At 49.2% G+C, this 21,171-nt stretch overlaps 1 protein-coding gene across 5 annotated transcripts in view; it reads left to right on the top strand.

Annotated features, from left to right (window-relative positions):
• The window catches only part of ELK3 (ETS transcription factor ELK3), a 222,376-nt gene that overhangs the window by 143,749 nt on the left and 57,456 nt on the right, over nt 1–21,171 (top strand). For 2 of the 5 annotated variants that reach the window (XM_070052728.2, XM_070052730.2), the window contains exon 1: nt 7,368–7,732. The exons of 2 other annotated variants lie outside the window; for them this stretch is intronic. The gene's annotated coding sequence lies outside the window, so the exon portion shown is untranslated. Of the gene's footprint in view, nt 1–6,530; nt 6,687–7,367; nt 7,733–21,171 lie in introns of those variants that run through there. One more of the 5 variants, XM_089308812.1, reaches the window with a different exon arrangement.

Below are 21,171 nucleotides of genomic sequence, written 5' to 3' on the forward strand. Positions count from 1 at the left end.
GTCAAGGCTTCCAGGCACAAACAGTGGGAGGAAATCCGTCCTCCTCAGGAACCTGCGTGCGTGGGTCCAGGGGCTTTGTGTGGGTGTGGCTGTTGGGGCTGGTGGTGGTGCTGGAGCCTCCAGAGAGTGTGGGTGCAAAGTTGAAAGAAAATGCTTTCCTGCAAAACCTTAGGATACTCTGAGCCCAGGCCCGTCTTCCCTTTGGAGCCCAGTGCAGAGATGGGGAGAAGGCATTTTTGCCCCACGATGGCATGGATCCTGGTATTCCATGGAAGTCCGATACACAGCCTGGGTTGGGGGTAGAGCAGATATGGGGTTCCCACATGAGCAGGTAGACGTTATCCAAGGTCCTAACTGGGGTATCTGTGGTCTTGGGGCTTCATGAGTACCCATGGGCTAGTGAGGCCACCTTTGTAACCAATGATGGGGAGAAGAGAAAATGCCTCTGCAGGTTGCTCTGGCAACCACCGACTGGGGTTCAGAGGGGAAGGGTCTGGGGTGGTCTCATGCCATTCAACTGGCTTTGAATGAACCCATTTCTGTAGGTTGCTGTGGGTCCTCTAAGGATAGAAGATGCTGGGGTGGGATGAAGGGGAGCATCATCTTGCATCCCTTGTGCCAGTACTGTTCTTTAAGAGGGAGAGACTTCACAATGTCACCTTCATACCTCTCCTCACGGCAATATGTGTTTCTGGAGTAAATCCATGAATGCCTAAGGAGCAAAAATAATCACTAGAAAAAAATGTATAATGCCTCATAGTCTAAAAAGGGCCATTGAATAGGTTAATTGAGTTGTTCTCTAATAATATTGATCCTGTTTTACATTTGATACAACCAAGGAGCAGAGATACTAAGAGATTTATGGGCTCAAGGTCATACAAGTAAACGGGGTTGGAACTAGAATCCAAGGTTCTGGGGCAGGCGTTTGGCACAGTGGTTAAAATGCCTTTTGGGATGCCCATAACGCACACTGCAGTACCTCGGTTTGAGTCCCAGCTCCACTTCTGATTCCAGCTTCCTGCTGATGTACACCCTGGGAGGCCGGGGGTGATGGCTCAAGCACCTGGATCCTGTCCCATCATGTAGAAGATGCAGATTGAGTTCCAGGCTCCTGGCTTCAGACTGGCCTAGTCCTGGATAGTGTGGCTATATGGGAAATGAACCAGTGAACGGAAGCTTTCTCTCTCTCTCAAGTAAATAAATATTTTAATGTAAATTCATGCTATTCACAATAACCAAGAGGCGGAAGTAACTCCAATGTTACCCAACATGGTGTGTACATACAAGGGAGCATCACTGAGACTTAAAGCTTGAGCACAGCAAGCCGAGTGAAATGATCCAGACACACACACACAAAGATAAATATCACACATTTCCATTGAAATGAAGCATCTAGTACAATTCCCAGAAGCAAAAAGTTGAGTGATGGTTTCCAGGGTCTGGGGGAAATGGGGGGGTGGAGGGCTCTTTCATGGGTACGAGTTTCAGTTTTACAAAGATGAAGAATTTCTGGTGATGGCTTTCATAACAAAGCAAACCTACTTAGCATGACTCAACTGTACATTTAGCAAATGGTTAAGTTGGGGGAAATTTTATTATTTGCGTTTACTACAGTTCAAAAGGAAAAGCAAAAGTAAGTCCTGTTCACTCAGAAGTCATATAGAAACAGGTAGTGGACCCTGTGGGCTGTGGTCGGCCGACCTCTGGCTTACGTTTAGCCAGTCTGAGGGCAGAAAGGGTGGAAGCAAACGTTTGTTTTCCAGACGTTCCCAGTTAGATGCCTCTCACAACACGAAAGGGAGAGAGGTCTGCCTGTAAGTCTAGAAATTTCTTTAAAATACGTCTTTAAGTGAATATCATGGACATTTCAGAACCATAGTCCACAATATATGTTGTTTTGATGTCAAGTTAGCACTCACATGGAAAATCAGTCAAAACTGGTGCTCATGCAGGCTCAGACGGTGAATAATTTAGTCACAGAGCTAGAACAACTCAGGTAAGGAGCTGAACCCCCAACATCCCAATTGAAAATGTTTGCAAGAGTTATGGAAACATGGAATTAAAAGATAAGTTTATTTTGATGCAAAAATGCAATCCTTGCATAGTTTTTTCATAGAATACATTTTCCACAAATCTTAAAATTTTAATTTATTCATTTGGGTGGCAGAAAGACAGCCCCCATCTACTGGTTCACTCTGCAAATGCTCACAACAGCCAGGGCTGAACTGGGGCTAAGCTCAGGCCAGAACCAGGAGCCGAGACCGTAATCCAAGTCTCCTGCATGGGAGGCAGGGGCCCAGTTACTTGAGCCATCACCTCGGCCCCCCAGGGTCTGTGTGGGTAGAAAGCTGGAATCAGGAGCCGGAGCTGGTCATTGAGCCCAGGCAACCCGGATGTGGGGTGTGAGCTGAACGCCGGTTTCCTTTTTATGAACTTTTTTTTTTTTTTTTGACAGGCAGAGTGGACAGTGAGAGAGAGAGACAGAGAGAGAAAGGTCTTCCTTTGCCGTTGGATCACCCTCCAATGGTCGCCGCTGCAGCCGGCACACCGCGCTGATCCGATGGCAGGAGCCAGGATCCAGGTGCTTTTCCTGGTCTCCCATGGGGTGCAGGGCCCAAGCACTTGGGCCATCCTCCACTGCACTCCCTGGCCATAGCAGAGAGCTGGCCTGGAAGAGGGGCAACCGGGACAGAATCCAGCGCCCCAACCGGGACTAGAACCCGGTGTGCCGGCGCCGCAAGGTGGAGGATTAGCCTATTGAGCCACGGCGCCGGCTCTTTTTATGAACTTTTTGAAGAGCCCTGTGTACTTTCCACCTCCAGAGTGGCCTGCCTTCCCATTCGGCTTTGGGTGTCCATTTCCAGCCCCTACCCCCAGCGCCTGGATTGAAGCAGTCTTCAAAGTGGCGATGCCAAGCCACTTTTCACTTTCTCCCAAAAAAATCACCAGCTCATAAGTCTCAAATATTGTTTATTCTGTCCTGAACTAGAATATTTTAGTTTGGCTTATTCTAAAGCTCATTTTCTTCTCCTGCACTTGTCATGGCATCTCATTCTGTTATCACTGTGGGATGTTAAATCGCGAGGAGCCTGCGCGAACTGTTGTTTGTGTAGACCCAGCATCCATTTTCTCTTGTGCTACAGCCAATTATTTGCTCACAATTCTCTCTTCCCTCCCTGTCCTTCTCCCCATTACCCTTGGCCATGATTCGGTTTCCCCAGTGCAGCGTGAGTAGAAGTGAAAGCCAGCTGATCCCAAGCAGGGCTTTTAATAGGCATCATGGATTTCCACTCACTCCTGCTGGGTTCCTGTTCTCCTGGAGAACCACATGTCCCACGTAGTGTCTGCTCCTTCAGCCGGGTCCCTGGATGAGAGGTTATGCGAAGCAGACGTGCACTCAGCCAGCGGAGGGGAGCCAGGCCCAGCCACGCCCAGCCATGCCACACTGGCTTGTTCCAGGACATGACCATGTTTTGGAGTTGTTTGTTACACAGTCCGAGCCCAGCATAAGCTGACAAATACACACCATCTTTTGGAACCAGGGTTTTGATTTTCTTTTTGAGTTCTCTTACCCCTCCCCAAGCCACTCCCAACCTCCTTTTTTAAAGATTTATTTATTTATTTGAAAGTCAGAATTACAGAGAGATCTTCCATCCACTGATTCACTACCCAGAGGGTCGCAACGGCCTAGGCTGGGCCAGGCTGAATCCGGGAGCCAGGAGCTTCTTCCAGGGTAGCAGGGGCCAAAGCACTTGGACATCTTCTGCTGCTTTTCTCCATTAGCAGGGAGCTGAATTGGATGTGGAGCAGCCGGAACATGAACCGGTGCCCATATGGGATTCTGGCACCGCAGGCAGTGGCTTTACCCACTACGGCACAGGGCCAGCCCCCACCCCCCCCTTCCCTCCTTGATTCATTGGGTTTAGTTGGGCTGACTCTCCCCCACTCTCACCCAGGCACTTCCAACACATCACAGCTTTTGTGCATCGTTGCTGGTGAGCTCTCAGCTATTGGTGTCAAAGCTGAGAGAATCTCACTCTGTGATTGTAGACCCTGTCCTCTGCTATAAAAGGCTAGGGAAGTAATCTCACAGCTCAGAGTCCTAACTCCTGAGTGCTTTACAACAAAAGCGTGGATCATGCACCAGTAGATTCCACAGCTCTTCAGTGTCTTAAAAAAAACCTTTTAATTTATTTATTGAGGTGTGTGTGTTGAGGGGGCAGACTATGTTGTCTTCCATTCTCTGGTTCACTACCCAAATGCCTGCGATGGTTGAGGCCGAGCTGGAGCCAGAGCCAGGAGCCAGGAACTTAATCCAGGTCTCCCTGATGGGTGGCTGAGAACCCAGTTTTGTGAGCCATCACCACTGCCTTGGCAGCTTTTGGAGAGTAGGAAGGACAGCGTGGAAAACAACAGCAGTTTTCTCTTAGAACGCAAAGGGACAGAAGCTGCAACACCTGAAAGTAAAAGCTATTCCCTGGGCAAGAGCAGAGTTCTCTCTGAATTATTCATTCACACGAAGAGCAGAGAGCAGTGGTGTGGATGATACAGAACATCAGAGGAACTTCAGAGGGCTTCCCATGGGCCGGGAAACCCTAAGGCTGCCCCAAAGCGTTCAACAGTGCTTTATACAATGAAGTATTTCTTCCAACCAATCAGACTGCTGGATAAACATGTGCACACCTCCACTCCCTTTCACAGAGGGATTCTACAAAAATTTCTGAAAATACAAAAGGCATAATTGCTAGTGACTTAAACCTTACTTACGTTTGGCTTGGGCATATGGTCTTTTTAAGAAAAAAAGCAAGACTTCAGGAGTAGGCATTTGGCTTTCTGGTTAAGATGCTGATTGGGGCGCCCACCTTCCCTATCAAAGTGCCTGGGTTTGAGTCTCGGCTCTGTTTCAGATTCCAGCTTCCTACTAATGTGCACCTTAAGAGGCAGCAGGGATGGCTCAAGTAGTGGGGTCCCTGCCACCCACATGGCAGAGCTGGATTGAGTTCCAAGCTTCTGGCTTCTGCCCAGCCCAACCCTGGCCTTTTGCAGCCACTTGGGGAGTAAACCTTCAGATGAGCAGTCTCTCTCTCTCTCTCTCTCTCTCTCTCTTCCCTCTCAGATAAATGAAAGTAAAATAAAAACAAGACTTGATTTTCTAAGATAGTGCTCTGCTCACAGCAAAAGTGAGTGGAGTCTGTCCCTAGCCCCACACGTGCAGAGCCTCCTCAGTATCAGCATCCCCTCCCAGGCTGACACCTGCCTTACAGATAAGGAAGCTAAATTGACTACTTGTTATCTCTCAGTCCATAGTTTATCTCCAGGTTCACTCTTGATGGCCCACAGGCTGTGGGCTCTGCCATTGGCAGCTACACCTGTTTCTACCACGACAGCATCATACAGAGTAGTTCCCTGCCCACCCAGAAAGTCCTGTGTGCTGCTGGGTCACACTCCCTCCCAAACCAGTGCCAAACATCTTAAAAAAAAAAAAAAAGTTTTATTTATTTGAAAGGCAGAGCTGGCAAGAGACAGACAGACCTCTTCCATCTTCTGGTTCACTCCCCAAATGCCCATAAACAACCAAGGCTGAGCCAGGAGCCTGGGACTCAGTCCAGGTCTCCTATGTGGGTGCCAAGCACCCAACTCCTGGAACCATGACTGCTGCCTTTCAGGGTGTACCTTAGCAGGAAGCTGGATAGGAAAAGGAACCAGGCTGGAACTAGGCTCTCTGATACGGGCTGTGGGCACCCCAACAGCATCTTTCTGCCTTACCAAATGCCGGCCCCACACATTCGTCCTTTGACTGTCCCCCACAGTTTTTGCCTTTTGCAGAATGTTGTATAGGTAGAATCATACAGTGTGTAGCCTTTTCAGACTGCTTTCTTTCAAGTGTATACTACAATCAAGTAACCTAGGTTCCTAATTGTGTGTGCATGTGTGTGGAGATTTGATAAAGTAAGTTTATATTCTCAGTCCACAGACAGCTGGATCACACAGGGACACAGTATCAGGTCTACTGAGTGACAGGGGAAGCCAAGTAGGGATTTAAATGATAATCTCCAAAGTGGAAAATGAGCCATGCAAAATCAGAGGTTGATAAACAGCCCTCATTCCCATGCCTTGTCCTGCTTCACCCTCCCACCTCACCTCTGACCCACCCCCCATCTCTCTCCTTCCCTGAGGTCTGGGGGACTGTCTCAGCCTCCCACCCCCGCGAGCTATCCACACCAGCCAAAAACTCTAGACCTGTCCCTTGGTCCTCTGATTGACACTTGGGGGTGGGGCGGTACTAACTCTAGTAGCTGCACTGGCCCTGCCCTCTAGAAGGTCACGTTTGATAGAAGTGAGAGATTTGTCAACAAACTTTCAAGGAGGCTGCAAAAATATAAACACGGTGGTGGAAATATTATGTGGTCCTTTGCAAAGAGCTAGGGCCTTGTCCCCTGACAATCTGCCTTCATTGATGTGGGCTGACTAAGGTGGGATCGTTTTCAAAACACCCTCCAGGTGATGAGAAACACCCCAGGCTACACAATTAGGGACTTCGGAGGTGGGGCCCTGCAACCAGGGTTTACCAAGCCCCTCAGGTCAGCCGCTGTGCGTCTTGGTCCAGGCGTGGGTCTGCCTTTACGTCTGCAGGTCGCGGGTTTGCGCGACTAAGGAGTGGGGGCATGGCGCTTGGCGGATTCCAGGTGAGCGGGTGAGGTTGGCGCCTAGGGCTTGGGGGTGAGCGGCATCCCCCTTGGCCGGTCTCAAACTCCAGGGCAGTGTAGGAGCCTCGCTCCAGCTAGAGGCTACAAAGAGAGCTGGGGTGTGGAGTCCGGTTCTGCGGAGGCCTGGGTCACTGGGCCCGCGGTGGTCACTGCAAGGCCCTGGGGGATTGGCCAGAAAGGTCTCTGATGGAGAATCCGGCTTCCAGTTTATGGCTCCTCATTCTTTTCCCCCAAAGTAGGCCCCCCAATCTGAGGGCTAGCTTAAAAAAAAAAAAAAAAAAAAAACCCAGACAGGAACTGTGTTCATCCCCGGTCCCCAGACGGAAACAGTGCCTCCTCCTGCACGCCCGACATCTTCTCCTCCACGGCCCTCACGCCCTGACCCTGGACCCCGCTCCCCACGCCCACTCGCCCCCAGACTCTTCCATCCCAGTCCGCGAGGTCAGGGGTCTCCCCGCCCCGGGGCGCGCCACTCCCAAGCCGGGGGCTGGGCACGACCCCGCCGCCCTGGTCCCCAGCGCAGGGACCCCCCCCCTTCCACCCCAGCGGGCGAGCAGGGATCCCCACCCCCGGAGGCTCCTCCCCGGGGGTGGCTGAGCAGGAAGCGCAGCCGGCGGCGGGCGGGGGCGCGCGGGCGGCGTGGGGCGTGCGGGCCCGGGGCGGCGGGAATGCGCGGGCCTCGGCGGGCAGCCCCGGCGCACAGCCGCGGCCGGGGGGCGCGGCGCGGGGCGGAAAAGCCTGTTTACACAGCCTGCACACCGCCTGGGGAATAATGCAGGAAAGGAAGTGAGCCGGCTCGGCCTGACTGCTCCAACTTCCTGCTCTCACACACACCAGAGGGGGGGGGGGGGTGAAAAAAAAGAGGAGCGAGAGAAAGAAAAAAAAAAGGGGGAAAAATCAGGATCTCATTACAAGAGCAACAGAGCGTCTGCAGACGCCTGTCAGCATGGCAAGTCGGGGGCTTTCGCCCGGGTCCTCCTAGACCTTGCCCCGAAGACGGCTCCTGAAGGCTCCCCCGCGTCTGGGTAGGCATCGGGGCTCCGCCTGTTGCGCGCACTCCTGCAAAGTTTGCTCCGGGGTGGCTGCTTCGCCTCTTCCCTGCGGGTGGGGGTGGGGCGCGGGTGGGCGCTGCGGGGTGGCCCGCGGGCCGAGGGCGCCTCGGGGATGCTGCTGCTGCGCCCGCGCCGCCGGGGCAGCGCGGGGACTCTGCGCGAGTGGCTCCCGGCCCCCAAGGCTGCGGGTACGGGGAGCGGGGCCCGGCGGTCCTCGGGTCCCTACAAGGAGCGGGGAGCCGGGCGCGGGGTGGGCTGCGTGCCTGGACGCTGGACCGTGACTGACCTTCCAGTGCCGGGGAGGACAGAGCGCGCGGGTGCTCGGACCCGAGGAGGGAGGCAGACAGGGATGGAGCGGGAGGGGACTCGGTGGGGCAGGGGGCAGCGTCCAAGCAGGTGACCCCCGCCCGGGTCGCCGCCCCAGGCGCAAGCCCAGGCGGACATTTAAACGCCAGTGGAGCCTTGACACGGTTTTGGAGAAGGACCGGGCCAGAGAGGGGTCTGGCTTGGAGCTGGAAGGCGGCCCATGATGTGACTGTAACTTTGGGCAGGGGGGTTAGGATTTTGGGGAAGGGGACTTTTTTTTGTTTTTTTTTAAAGGTCTTGGCTGTGTGTTTTCTGAACCGAATCATCCCGGGGAGCTGGTGTCGTTAGGCGGCGGGTGGGGGTGGGGGTGGGGGCGAGAAATGGGATTTAAGAAACTGCAAAAGGGGCTTTTTTAGAAGAAAAAAAAAACGAGTGTCGGGAGAGTTTCTGGCTTGTCTGGAAACAGCAAGACTAATTGCCATGCGCTTCCGCTTTGAAACTGGCAGCCGACAGCGTCTTGAAAATGACTCACTGGAGGAGCTCACAAAGAAACTGTGGTTTGCTCCTTCTCAGGTTTATGTATTTGTGCCTTTTACAGTTTCCTTTGTAGTGTTCGAGGGGCCCCCGCCCCTTCCCCGCCAGCCCCCTCCCGTCCGGCCTCCTTTGAAAGCCCCCAGCCGTTCCTTAACTCTGCCCAGTCTCCCCCTCCCACCCCGAGCCCGGGTCGGGGGGCCAGGGTTGGGGTGGGGGGAGGCCGGGTTGTTGTTGGAGTTGGCTGGGGAGAGGGTTAAAGGGATTCTGCTGCTGCAGGGGGAAAAAGTTCCCTGAATTTTCCACTGGCTGCCGCAGGAAGAGAGAGCCCCTTTAGTCATTGCTAAGTAATGTCTGCACACACACCAACTAATCTCATTAGGAGTTTCCGCTGCTCGGCACAGGAGGGGTTTTGTGCAGCCTCCATCAGCCTGGGGAGCCCAGCGCTGGGGAGGGAGCCCAGGGAGGACTGTTTGCTTAGGGGGGCGGATGCCCCGCCAGCCTCTGCAGGGCAGCATCCTGTAAATCTTGAAGCCCCTTTGGCCATTTTGGAGTTGAGACCAGCAGGGTTTGCTTTGTGTGTGTGTGTGTGTGTGTGTGTTGGGGGGAAGGCAGGTTCCCTGGCCGCTCAAACACGCCCACCCTCTCCCATCTGTGGGCTTCAGTCTTTGTTGGGGGGCCAGGGCCAATCGGGACTGGAAGGGGTTGCTGCAGACCTGGCGTGTTCCGGGCATCTGTTGATGAGTTAAATCGATTTCTGAGCCTTCCTGCTCTGATCTCTCTGGCACACATTTGTTTGGGAAAGATCAGTTAGGAGTTTGAATTTATAGAATTATAAAACTACAAAGTGTGTTACAGGAGGCCTTGCGGGTCAGATGGTGGAGCAGACGGTCCATAAGTGCTCTTCAGTTTCCAGTAATGACCCCGACTGCCCAGCCCGCTGAGGATGAGAAGTGATGGCCTTTCTATGCCAAATATAGCAAAGGCCTTCTGGCTATTTTTTTAAAAAACCTTTAAATGTTCTCTAGAAATGTGTAGTTACTAAAAAGGATAAAGAATTTCAAGGAACCCGATCGAAACCACAGGGCCCCGTCATTGACAAGGACGTGGTGCCCCTCGGGGGGTTCTGAAGGTGCGGGCATTTCTCTTACAGTGGCGGAGTATGTCCTAAAAACAGCCCAGGGTGTGAGTCAGTGGGCATGAGCACAGGCTGTCCCTAACGCCGTGCCTGGCACAGAGTAGGTGCTCAGGAAATGGTGGCATCCAGGGCTGCAGCAGGAGGACAGAAATGACATTCGATGAAGAGAGCTGACATTCTGCTGGAGCGTTAAGGATGGCGGTTGTAAATACTCTGTGTGTTTCATTTGAAGAAATCAGAGGTCCCTGGAATCCTCCTTCCCAGCAAGTTGTTACTTGGGATACATACGGGTTTTTTTTCTCTTAATTATGTAAGGTTGCCATTTGCTTATTTTTAAGTTGGTTATTCATTTTATTGGTTTATAGACACGCTATAGATGATATTAACCACTTCTCATTTTTTTAAAGGATTTTATTTGAAAAGTAGAGAGATAAAGAGAGAAAGCGGGAAAAACCAAGAAAGAGATCGTAAATATGCTGGTTCACTTCCCAAATGGCCACAATGACCAGGGCTGGGCCCGGCCAAACCAGGAGCTTCCTCTAGGTTTCCCACGTGGGTGCAGGGGCCCAAGCACTTGGGCCATCTTCAGCCATTTTCCCAAGTGCATCAGCAGGGAGTGGGATCAGAAGTGGAGCAGCTGGGACTTGAACTGGTGCCTATATGGGATGCTGGCACTGCAGGTGGCAGCTTTATCCTCTATGCCACAGCACCAGCCCCCGTACAGTTCATTTCTGTGTATGGTTATCAACCGGAAATCACTTTTGCCTCTCAGGAGACAGGTGACACTATCAAGACATTCTGGTTGTTACAGCCGGGGAGGGCGCTATTGGCATACAATGGGTAGATGCCAGGGATGCTGTGAACATCCCACATTGCATAGGAAGCCCTCCACCCCCAAAGAATCTTTAAACCCAAAATGTCAGTAGTGCCCAGATTGAGAAATTCTTATTTACCTTAGTCATGGTGATGAAAACTTTCGCATGCATTTATTCCATGAATGTGACATTTAGTGAGTTGCATGTTTCTGCTAGTATGTAACAGTACTCATGAACTTTGTCTGTCTTCTGGTCACTGATGTGTGATAAAGGGGGGCCTATGCTGGTGCGCAGTGGTGGCAGACCCTCTGTGAGCTGAGTTAGCCTGCCTTGCAACCTCTGCGGGCACGGTGTCTTCATGGACTCACGCGCTCACACCAGTGCATTTTGGACCAGAGTGGTGGTGGCTCAGAATGGGGAGTGCAGTTATTTTTAACCCCATTTGCATTTTGAAATTACCTAAATATTAATGAGTTCCTTTTTCTTATGTAAAACATTAAATAATGTGAAACTACAAGGACACAGTAAATGTCACTCTGAGATCATGTATTAAAATTTGTATTTGTACCAATTTTTTTGGAACCTGACTCTTCCCGAAAATGGTTTTAAGGGACTTCCAGGCAGTGTATATCAATTGAAACACATCCTCCTTCACTGTCAGATACTGGATGTTGTGTGGTGTGTCTTCCCCGGTTACGCTTAGATACCTGAGTCAGAAGGCCGATTTGGTGCCATGAAATAGTGCAACGCACCATCTGTTGGCAAACCCAAGACGCAGAATAAAAACCATGCAAGGATGGGACTTCCTGGAGGAGTCGTCTTTTTAAGTGAGGGTGAGTGACTGCTCACTAAGGCAGAGCTTTGCTCCCTTCCAGCCTAGAGAGTAGGACTCTGTCATCCGTGTGTCTCCCAGCCCTGGGGCTTCCCTTTAAGTCGTTTTTTTTTTTTTTTAATTTATTTTTATTTAGTCAGAATTAAAACAGAGAGGAGGGGAGGTAGAGAGAGAGAGAGGTATTCTATCCACTGGTTCACTCCCCAGTTGACTGCAACAGCTGGAGCTGAGATTTGAAGCCGGGAGCCTGCTGTCCTTAACGCTCCAGGGTGCAGGGGTCCACGGACTTTGGGCCATATTCTGCTTTCCCAGGCCATAGCAGAGAGCTAGATTGGAAGTGAAGCAGTTGGGACACGAACCAGCACCCATATAGGATTCTGGCACTGCAGGCAGTGGCTTTACCCACTACACTACAGCGCTGCCCCCCCCCCCCTAAATCTTAAAAACTGGGCTCTGTGCATTCTGCCTCTGCCCTGGTGACTGGCCTCTGGCCCTTCCCTAAAGGCCTGCACCTGTACACATGGCTGATGGGCTGGAAGGAGCCTACTCGGTGGGGTGTTCTTGTAAGTTTCAGGCAAAGGGATCTTAGGTGATAGTTCCGTAATTCCGCTTTGTCTTCGACTGATTTATAGGATATATACTAGTATGATAGTAGTTTGAAAGATTTTTTTGTTAAAAATGTTAATATGAATTGCCTTTGGAATATGTAGACAACCACATAAAATTAAGTGTCTCATTATCATACTATTACAATGTTGATGTTTTTCTAGATTTTAAAGTGTGTGTGTGTATATAAACACATAGAACAGTTCTTACTTGGTTCACACTGTATTTACTATCCTGTAATTTTTTTTCCACCTAACACGTCACATAACACATTTTAAAAATTAGACTAAAACCAAAATTACCACACATAGAGCTTGTATTTATTGATCTAATAAATGTGTTGACTCAACAATGGGTTGACATAATTTCTGCATGGACTTTTTTGTTTTTCCTTCTGTGGTTCAAGTAATGTTCTAAGAATGTTGTTCTCTTGACAGACTCGAGTTCCTATGTGCTGTGAAATTTGGGATTTTTGATGAGTTTCTCTGACTTAAGAATGAGTCATGATTTGTGAATATCAAGATGTAGTAACAGGAAGCCCAGGGCACTGCACCTCAAAATTGAGGGTTAAATGATGACAGAGAAACTAAGATCAACTGGAAACACACCTTGAGATGATCTAACTAGGAAGGAGGAGGCAGGTGGGTTGTATACATGTTGGCAACTGTTACTATTACTGTCTCATTTTGTATCCATAGAGTTTCCAAACTTTGAAATTGGTGTTATAAATTGATTTTTTTTTTAGCTCAAGATTACAGTTGCCTGTGGCTGGTTTGAATTGAGGTCAGTCAGCTTTTTGATTGAAACTGTGGCTTTGAGACCAAGAAAACTCTGGTTTTGCAATGTATAGTGTAGCCTCAATAAATTGAATTTGTGTGTGTGTGTATGTGTAACTTTCTGTTCACAAATCCTAAAGACCTTCAAAATGTGTAAATCATTTAGTCTTTGAAGTAGCTATTCTATGCAGAAATTTGACTTGATTCCTACTCAAAACCAAAATAAAAATGACCTTTATTCTACTATTGGAAACTTACATATATGTCAACAGGTTTAAAATAAACTGTGAGCTGATTGTTTGAATAAACCAATTTGGTATGAATTGCTCCTAGGAGTGAACTCATTGATTACTTTCTTGATATATCTTCATTTACATTTTCTAGAAAGTAGTCACTGAATTATTCTAAGCACTAATCATTATTTTGTAACATGACTCAGTTACATATTTTTGAAGAAATTAAAGTAATAGCTTTATTAATGGATTCTAGCTTGAATTGGACTAAATTTATCCACACATTCAAAAGACATAAAGCTTTAAAGTATTTTTAAAGCTATTCTAAGAACCATTCGTAATTATCTTGGTATAATATGAGTGTTGGGATAGTTATAAATCACACATTTCTGGTCACTTTTTCTTAATATTGGTGAGGTTAAGTCTCCTTTATTGCAGGCTTTAAAGAATATACGCCTTTTGGAGTCTCCATCCCATTTTTTTTTAAAGTTGAAGTGTAACAACACACTGAAACACACCATTGAAGTGTTCTACGCATCCATGTAATTCCCTCCAAAACTGAGAATATTTTCACCACCTTGGAACATTCCCTACATGCTTATTTATTAACTGTTCTTAATTCCATCATGGGAGTTTCATGATTCTATCATGCAGATTCTTTCACCCCAGAATATCTTGAGAAAATCCTGCAGTATTTAATCTGTTTGGTTTAAATAAACCATTAGCCTACCTGTGATTCCTCATCATCCAATAAGAGGAAAAAAATCCCATCTACATTATTAAGCTCCAAAAAGTATTTAGCCAGAAGTAGTGTGTGTACTGTGAGAAAGGAGACATTCCCAGGAAACGGGATGTGCCCTGATCTGGGGCCTCAGTTTCCTTGGCTGGATGGCAGAGTGATTGAAGTGGAGCAGCTGGGATAATCCCCTTTTGAGGCAGAGGTGGTATTTGTGTGCTACTTTTAAGTCATTTCCTCAAAAAAAAAAAAAAGTTGGGCAAATGTGAATTTTTGCCATCATACCCAAATAGCCAACATTTGCACATATACAGCAACTTCAACCGACTGTGCTGTTTCCTGGTGGGGGAAAAAGGGTTCCCTGTAAGGGTCCCCTTCAGTCCCTGGACCCCTTTATTGAAGGACGTCTCAAAGGAAGGGTGGCCCAGTGCGGTGCCTCTTGTCCTCGTTGGCGGTTTGTAGCGGGCAGCGCTCTTCTCTGGTGCTCACAGCTGCCTCTGACTGCCTCTGGCTTGGATGCTGAGTAGGCCCTCATGAAATTTTGGTCACCCAGTGGAATCCCCGCCCCTTCCTCCTGACCTCCTTGAAAATGCACTGCTTCCCCCTGCACTGCATCTTAGGGTTCCCACATCCCCGCCACCCTACCCTGAGCCAGCGCGTTCCTCTGAAAACATGCATGTGACCTTGTTACTCTTCCGCACATCTTCTGGTGGCCTCGGTTTAGGTACCAGGGTAGGCGGGGCCCAGCCCGAGTGTCCTGCCCACTGGCTGTATGAGGTCTGCAGAATCACGTGGTCTGGCCTTGCCCAGGCAACCACGGGCAGGACTGGGGATTCAGGAAACCTACATCAGCCTAATTTTTAAGTTAACTGTATATGGCCTGCAGATGACGTTATAAATATCCAAATGGCCCTGAGCAGAAAAAAGGCTCCCCACCCCGAGTTAGGATGGAGACCCAAATCCTCCCCACGGGCACTGGCCTTTACTCAGCTTAGATGCTTCACAGGTGGGTGCCGGGCCTTTGTCAATGCTCCTCTCCCTCTGGGAGTCGTCTGCCCCGCCCTGCTTCGGTTTTTCTCTCTACTTTGCCACTGAGTAGTCGGTCACCTTTCAGCTCACAACCCAGCCCTCGCCTCCCTGGGAGCCTTGGGTGTCCCCCGGGCAAGGGCTGCCTCGGTCACTCATCCCTGGCCTTAGCATTCTCGTCCCGGACTTGAGTCCCAGGTTTCCTCATTACCGGAGTTCTCTGTCCAACTTCTTGCTCTCCAGACGTAGGCACTGGGTAGTTTCAGGTGTGTGTATTTCTAGGGACGGGGCCAATGTCCCTGTTGATTCATGTCTACTCTTTACCTAAAACTCAGGAACCAAGTTCTTGCGATCACGTGGTGTGTCCTGTTTTATGAAGCCACCATCCAAATCCTTGAACCTGACTTTTTTTCTTAATGTCACCTTTTTAAAAGATTTACTTGTTTGCAAGGCAGTTATACAGAGAGAAACATAGATCTTCTATCCACTGGTCCATTCCCCAAATGGACACAGTGGCTGGGGCTAGGAATGGGCCAGGCTGAGACTAGGAGCTTCATCCGGGTCTTTCATGTGGGTGGCAGGAGCGCAAGTACTTGGGTCATGTGCTGCTGGGTTCCCAGACACATTAACAGGGAGGTAGATTGGAAGTGGAGCAGCCGGGGCTGGAACCGACTCATGTATGGGAAGCTGGCATCTTTGCCAGTGGCGGTGGTGGCTTAACCCTCCCCACAGCACCGGCCCACCTTTGAACTCTGCCGAGACGGCTGTGGATTGTGATGGGTTCCACATCTGTAGTACCCATCAGGCTGGAAGCCCCCTCTGGGCTTGCATCTGTTTTCCTCGTTCTTTGTCCATCCCCGGCTCTTTGTGCAATACCTGGAATGTGGTGAATTAAAAGAAATTTGAAGGGAGGGGGCACTTAGCAGTTGATCCGTATAGCCTCCCTTGTTTTGCCATTGGACTTGACAAAGCACTTTGTTGCTGTGCATGAAGGAAACTTTCCTAGAGTGAGTTACTTGGATTAGTAACAGGCAGGTCTCTAGATTAAACCATAAAGGGTGTCAAGAAGGTCTTTCATATCATCTTTCATTATTTTTTTTTCAGACTTGCAGGGAAGAGTTGATACATAGAAATCAGGCTAGTTTATTAAATCCCAGGGGGACAAACATTAGCTCAGTGTTCGATACGAGTTGCTCTTCTTGGAGTAGTTGGTTCACCGCTAGGTAACTCGTAGGGTGATAAAGCTGGAAAGAGGCTGAATGCAAAGTTCTTTGGTGTTACAATCAATCATTCTGGATCAACTCTCGCTACTCTTCTATTAAAGATTTCATTGCCCAGATTTTCATAGTTCCCTTGGGTAATCAATGTTGAATCCTGTAATAGTAGTTAAAAAGCTTTCTTACGCTGAAACCTATGTGTTATTTTTGTCCATTTTATGAAAATGATGTTTCTGATGGAATTGCTTCTCTGAAATGTGAAAGTTCTGCTTGAAAGGCGGAGATGACGGAGATCTCCCGTCTGTCCTCGGGTTCGCCTGCCCAGATGCCTACCGTGGCTTTGGTTGGACCGGGTTGAAGCCAGCAGCTGGGAGCTCAAGCTGCGTGTCCCACCTAGGTGGCAGGGACCTAGGCGCCTGAGGCCTCACCTTCTACCTCACAGGGTGCGTGTCAGCAGGAAGCTGGGATCGAACGGAGCTGGGACTGGGGCCTTCCTTAGGGGCTGCAGGCATCCTGAGCAGTGTCTTAGCTGTGGCACTAAATGCATCGTGCCCGTGAGCTGTAAAATCGCAGAAGACCATGCCGTGTGATTGTGAACAGGCGAATGACTAAGTACCCAAAACCTCTTTTGGTAAAGAAGAGTAGGTCTGATAACTAACTCTCGCTGCATTTTGCCAAGGAGCAGTTTACTAATAGTCAAAAGTTGATTAACCAGAATGTAAGAGTGGATTTTTCTCCCTGCGTTTGTTTGGCAGGAAAAAAACCCAACAACAGCAGTGGCAATAGTGGGACAAGCCCTGGGGTTTATTCCAGTGTACGTTCCTGGGTAACTGCAGGAATCCCACCCTGCCTGCACCTGAACCTGGTCCTCATCCCTGGAATGAGCACACTGAAGCCTAGAAAGATTATAGTACTGTTCGGTGGTATTCTAAGCAGTGAAGCATCATGTAGATATTATAGTAGTTTCCTTACACTAAAAGAACATTTTGCTGGTTTTTACTCATTGAATAGAAATGCAGCTGCTCCACTTTTTGTGTTGAGTGTGGAAGGTTTCCCTTTAGAGGCTAAAATTGAGCCCCAGGTGGAGTTCATTGGAAAATGAAATAGGGATGTGCCTTTGACTCAGTGGTTGAGATGCCCATGCGCCTGGGTTTGTTCCCTGGGTTCGGCTCCAGATTCTAGCTTCTCAGTAACACAGAGCTTGGGAAGCAGCAGTGATGGCTCAAGTAGCTGGGTCCCTGTCGCTCACATGGGCGACCTGGATTGAGTTCCCCGCTCCTGGCTTCCGCCCGAGCTTTGCCCAACCGTATGATTCATTTGGGGAGTGAACCAGCTCATAGAATATCAGTCTCTTTCTGTCTCTGTCTCCCTGTCCCTCAAATGAATAAATTTAAAAAGCATTTTTTTAAAAGAAGCAGACTGATATTGGAAGGTGAGAAGCGTGTGCCCACACGCATGTGTGTGTACAGGATTGGGATGAGGGAGGGACGTTTGGATATAAGAGGAAAAACCGTGTGACTTCTTGCTGTTTGTCTATACCGAGTCACTCTGCCCATATAGGAGTTGAGCCCTAGTTCTGAACAGAGATGCAAAAGGGACTGTAAGTGATGTTTCTTGGCCAGGCAGAAGCATGGCCTCACTGAGAGGGCAGGAAAGAACCTGGATTTATTGTGTCGCTTTCAAGAAAGGAGAAAGCTTAGATTTCTGGTCATTTTAATAAATCCTGTTATGAACACACAAAAGGAGAGGCTTAAACACTTAGTGCCATCTGGAAGACTGTATGATAGGTGACGTGCCTCAGTGGTCAGTGTTTGATCTTACATCTAAAATTCTCAGGAATCCAGAATTCGTGAGTACTGATAGACAAGCTGTATATCTTCATGGACCTGCCTGTTTTCCAACCCAAGCCCCGGATGCTGATCATGTAGACCAGAGGGCATTGGCGTGGGGTGCGTCTGTCCGTCTGTCTCTCCAGAGAAATGCCTCTGGAGGTTCCTTGTCCCATGCTGTGTGTCGGATTCAGGGCAGAAACGCCTTTGATGGCGTGACTTCACCTTCGATAGCTCAAGCAACACCCAGAGAGTCCACTCAGCTACTCGGCGTTCCCCGGCCATGCTGACCTCGCTTTTTCAGTTGTGTCAGCATTCGCAACTTTGCATTTATGATACTAGAATAAATGGAGTGAATTGAAGACTTAATTTAAAAACACGAAGTGGATGACTTTGATTATGAAAGTGTATGCTGTTTGAAGATGTCTGGAATCGAACTGCAAACCCAAGTATACCATGCTTGTTGAACTATCGGGAGTTGCTGCTCTCAAAGCCGATCTTTGGCCTGCTTTGATTTTTTAAATCGGAGCCGAACCACAAGACCAGCAGCCTTCTTTGGCCTTTGCCACATCCTTTGTGCTTCTTATAACCTAAATATCATGACCTAGTAGTCTGTCTTTAAGAAGACAGAAACTTAAAGATTGTCCATGAACCGTTTGATTACAATAATTTACCTAATAAAAAGGGTGATTTTTTTTTCTTAGCCAGAGAATACAAGATCACTTTAGGCAGGTTCTAGCTTTTATTTGGCACAGTTACTAGGAGGGAACCTCAAGTTTGGGGGGGAAATGGGTCAGAGTACGGTAAGCTTATTTTGCAAAAACTTGAAACACATAAGTGTGTTTGTGTTCCTCCCCCAGACTTTGTTGAAGATCCTGCATCAATGTATATGAAACAACAGTGGGAAGAGTAGACCTAGTAACAAGTTACACGTGACCTTTCAACAAGGGCCTCGCCAAGTTGGACGGCAGATTCCTTAGTGAGAATTAGAGGCAGGGAGAATAGGGTGGATGTGGTGTCTGGTGTGAGCACCACCCACAGCTGCTCCCTCCCATCGGGTGTGTCTGGTGGCCCTTGTGTGATGACGTTTTTTGGACAGGAATTAATGGACTGTTGGTCTGTCCCTTCAGTTTTAATGTTGTTTTGTTCATTTTATTCATATACGTATGTATTTGAGAGGCAGAGAAACGGAGCTCCTGTCTGCTGGTTCACTCCCTACATACCCACGATGATCAGGACTGAAGCCAGGAACTCAATCCAGGTCTCCCCTGGGGTGGCAGAGACCCCATCACTGGAGCCATCACTTGCTGCCTTTGGAAAGTTGCAGTCAGTAGCTGGAGCCTGGAGTTGAGCCTGAGCCCCATGATGGGGGGGACAAGGACATCCCAACCGGCATCTTAACCACGAGCAAACGCCTACCCCTGCTTGTTCGTTGATTCTCTGCATTTTGGCAGTTACTTAAAAAATAGGTTTTAAGTGAGGCATAGGGAGAAAGTTAATTTTGAAATCCCTTGATGTCTATTTTTGCAGCAGTTTTCTTAGAAGTAACTACCCACCAGGAACACCAAGATATTTTAAATGTGTTCCCTGTACTGTCCTCCACTGCAAGGCAGGCTTGCTTTTAAATAGACATTCAGTAAAAAGTGAGAGGCCTTTTTTTTCCACCTTCACACCATTCTATTTGTACTTTGTGTTAGAACTGGATCAGAAGTTATGTACAGTTAGAAGAAACCGTGTGTTTGCCGTCGTGACCATCCTGTGTTGTAAGACCTGCTGTCCATATGCAAACATGCAACCCAAACAGCATGCATGTGGAGAGAGTAAGGCTGTGAAAGGGAGAGTTAACTGCCTTTGGGACCTGCCATGCCGCCAGCGTCCCCCACAGATGTCCACCACGTGAGCAGGTGATGCTGTTTTGAAGACTGTAGGTTCCCAGTTTTTTTTTTTTTTTAAGATCTCTTCCAAAGGGAATATATGATCATCCCAGATTTATGTACAAATGTTTATACCTCGAGTTAATTCTCATTTCCTAACCCATAAAAGAGCTTGAGGAGAACAGCAAAGAAAAGCAGCGAGGCTGAAGTGGCGGTGGAGTCGGAGGCCTGGAGAGTCTGCTTCCTTGCTGCAGGCACCGCCCCTGTGAGCTGCTCTCTGTGCTTAGAAGTCTCTAGAGGTGTCGCTGGTCCCCTTGCTCACAGACTCCAGTGGCTCGGAACTGCTCCTGTGAGAATGCCCCAAGGAGTGGGATCCAGAGACGAGCGAACTTGGCCACCACGTACTGCAACCTGCATCTTGACATGGCCGGCAACCAGTACATCTTGGCAAATGTTAAATTTTGGAAAGGAGAGAAGATTGCTGATACAGTGGCTCTTCGTAAATAACCAGCAGTTCCAGTATGGTCTGATAGGAAGTTTGAACCCCGATCTTGTCCTGCTAAGTGTTTCTCGAAGCTCCTTTTCTGTGTCAACTGTGTTAAAAAGATTTCAAGTGGCTTCCCTGGGTCTGATGTTGAAGGCGGGAGTCTTTAGTGGCTCGACCATCCAGAAATGGCTGAAACAGTGATGCTTTATTATTTTAAGTTCTGTGGAGAAGACAGAGTTCCCTGGTTTCCCGGGAGGAGCGTGGCCTCTCTGTCTCTAGGCCACCACCAGGGCATTCTGTGAAGGACAGTTGGAAAGAGAAGGTCAAGGGTTCCAATTGCTCCATCCAGTTCCCAAGCAAATGAGAGCCCCGTGTGTCACGCGGGCGTGAGAAGCAGGCGCTGGAGAAGAGAGCGATGTCTTGGTGATGGCAGTGAATGGAGACAGACTGAACCAGCCTACGGAAGGCAGAGGGGTCCCTGGGGGCCTGGGACAGGGAGTGCCAGCGCTGCCCATCCCAGAGGGAGTTATATGGGGCGAGAAGATTCTAACTTTCACTAGGGTAGAACTCTGGAAGCAGAATGTGCGGATGTCAGAGGTGACCCTGATGGGTGCAGCCGGGCCAGGGCCAGGGGAAGGTGCGCAGGTGCTTGGGTGCTTTCCTGGCAGGCCCCGCCCGTCGCTGCCTCAGACCTGGGAAGCTGAGCGCAGCTGTGCAGACATCCTGGTCCCCTGGGATCCTTCTGAAAGGCAGGGATGGTGTCGCAGCCCACACTCGAGCCCACCTGGAGTCCTTCCTCCCCAGGGTTCCACCGTCCTTGCTGACGCAGGGTGGGGGTGGGGGAGCCCAGCGTGTGGGGGTAGGTGTGTGCATGCACACACGTGCGCATGTGCAAGACAGAGACAAGGACAGGCGTGACGTTAAAGGGCTCCTGTGAGTGGAACACAGCGCCAGGGTGCATCCATGGAAAAAGAACAGTGACCAGGTTTCTAGCTAGAAAAGCAAA

Source organism: Oryctolagus cuniculus, chromosome 11 (genome assembly GCF_051225735.1).
Source record: "Oryctolagus cuniculus isolate XC-2025 breed Fujian yellow rabbit chromosome 11, ASM5122573v1, whole genome shotgun sequence".
Classification (NCBI taxonomy): Eukaryota; Metazoa; Chordata; class Mammalia; order Lagomorpha; family Leporidae; genus Oryctolagus; species Oryctolagus cuniculus.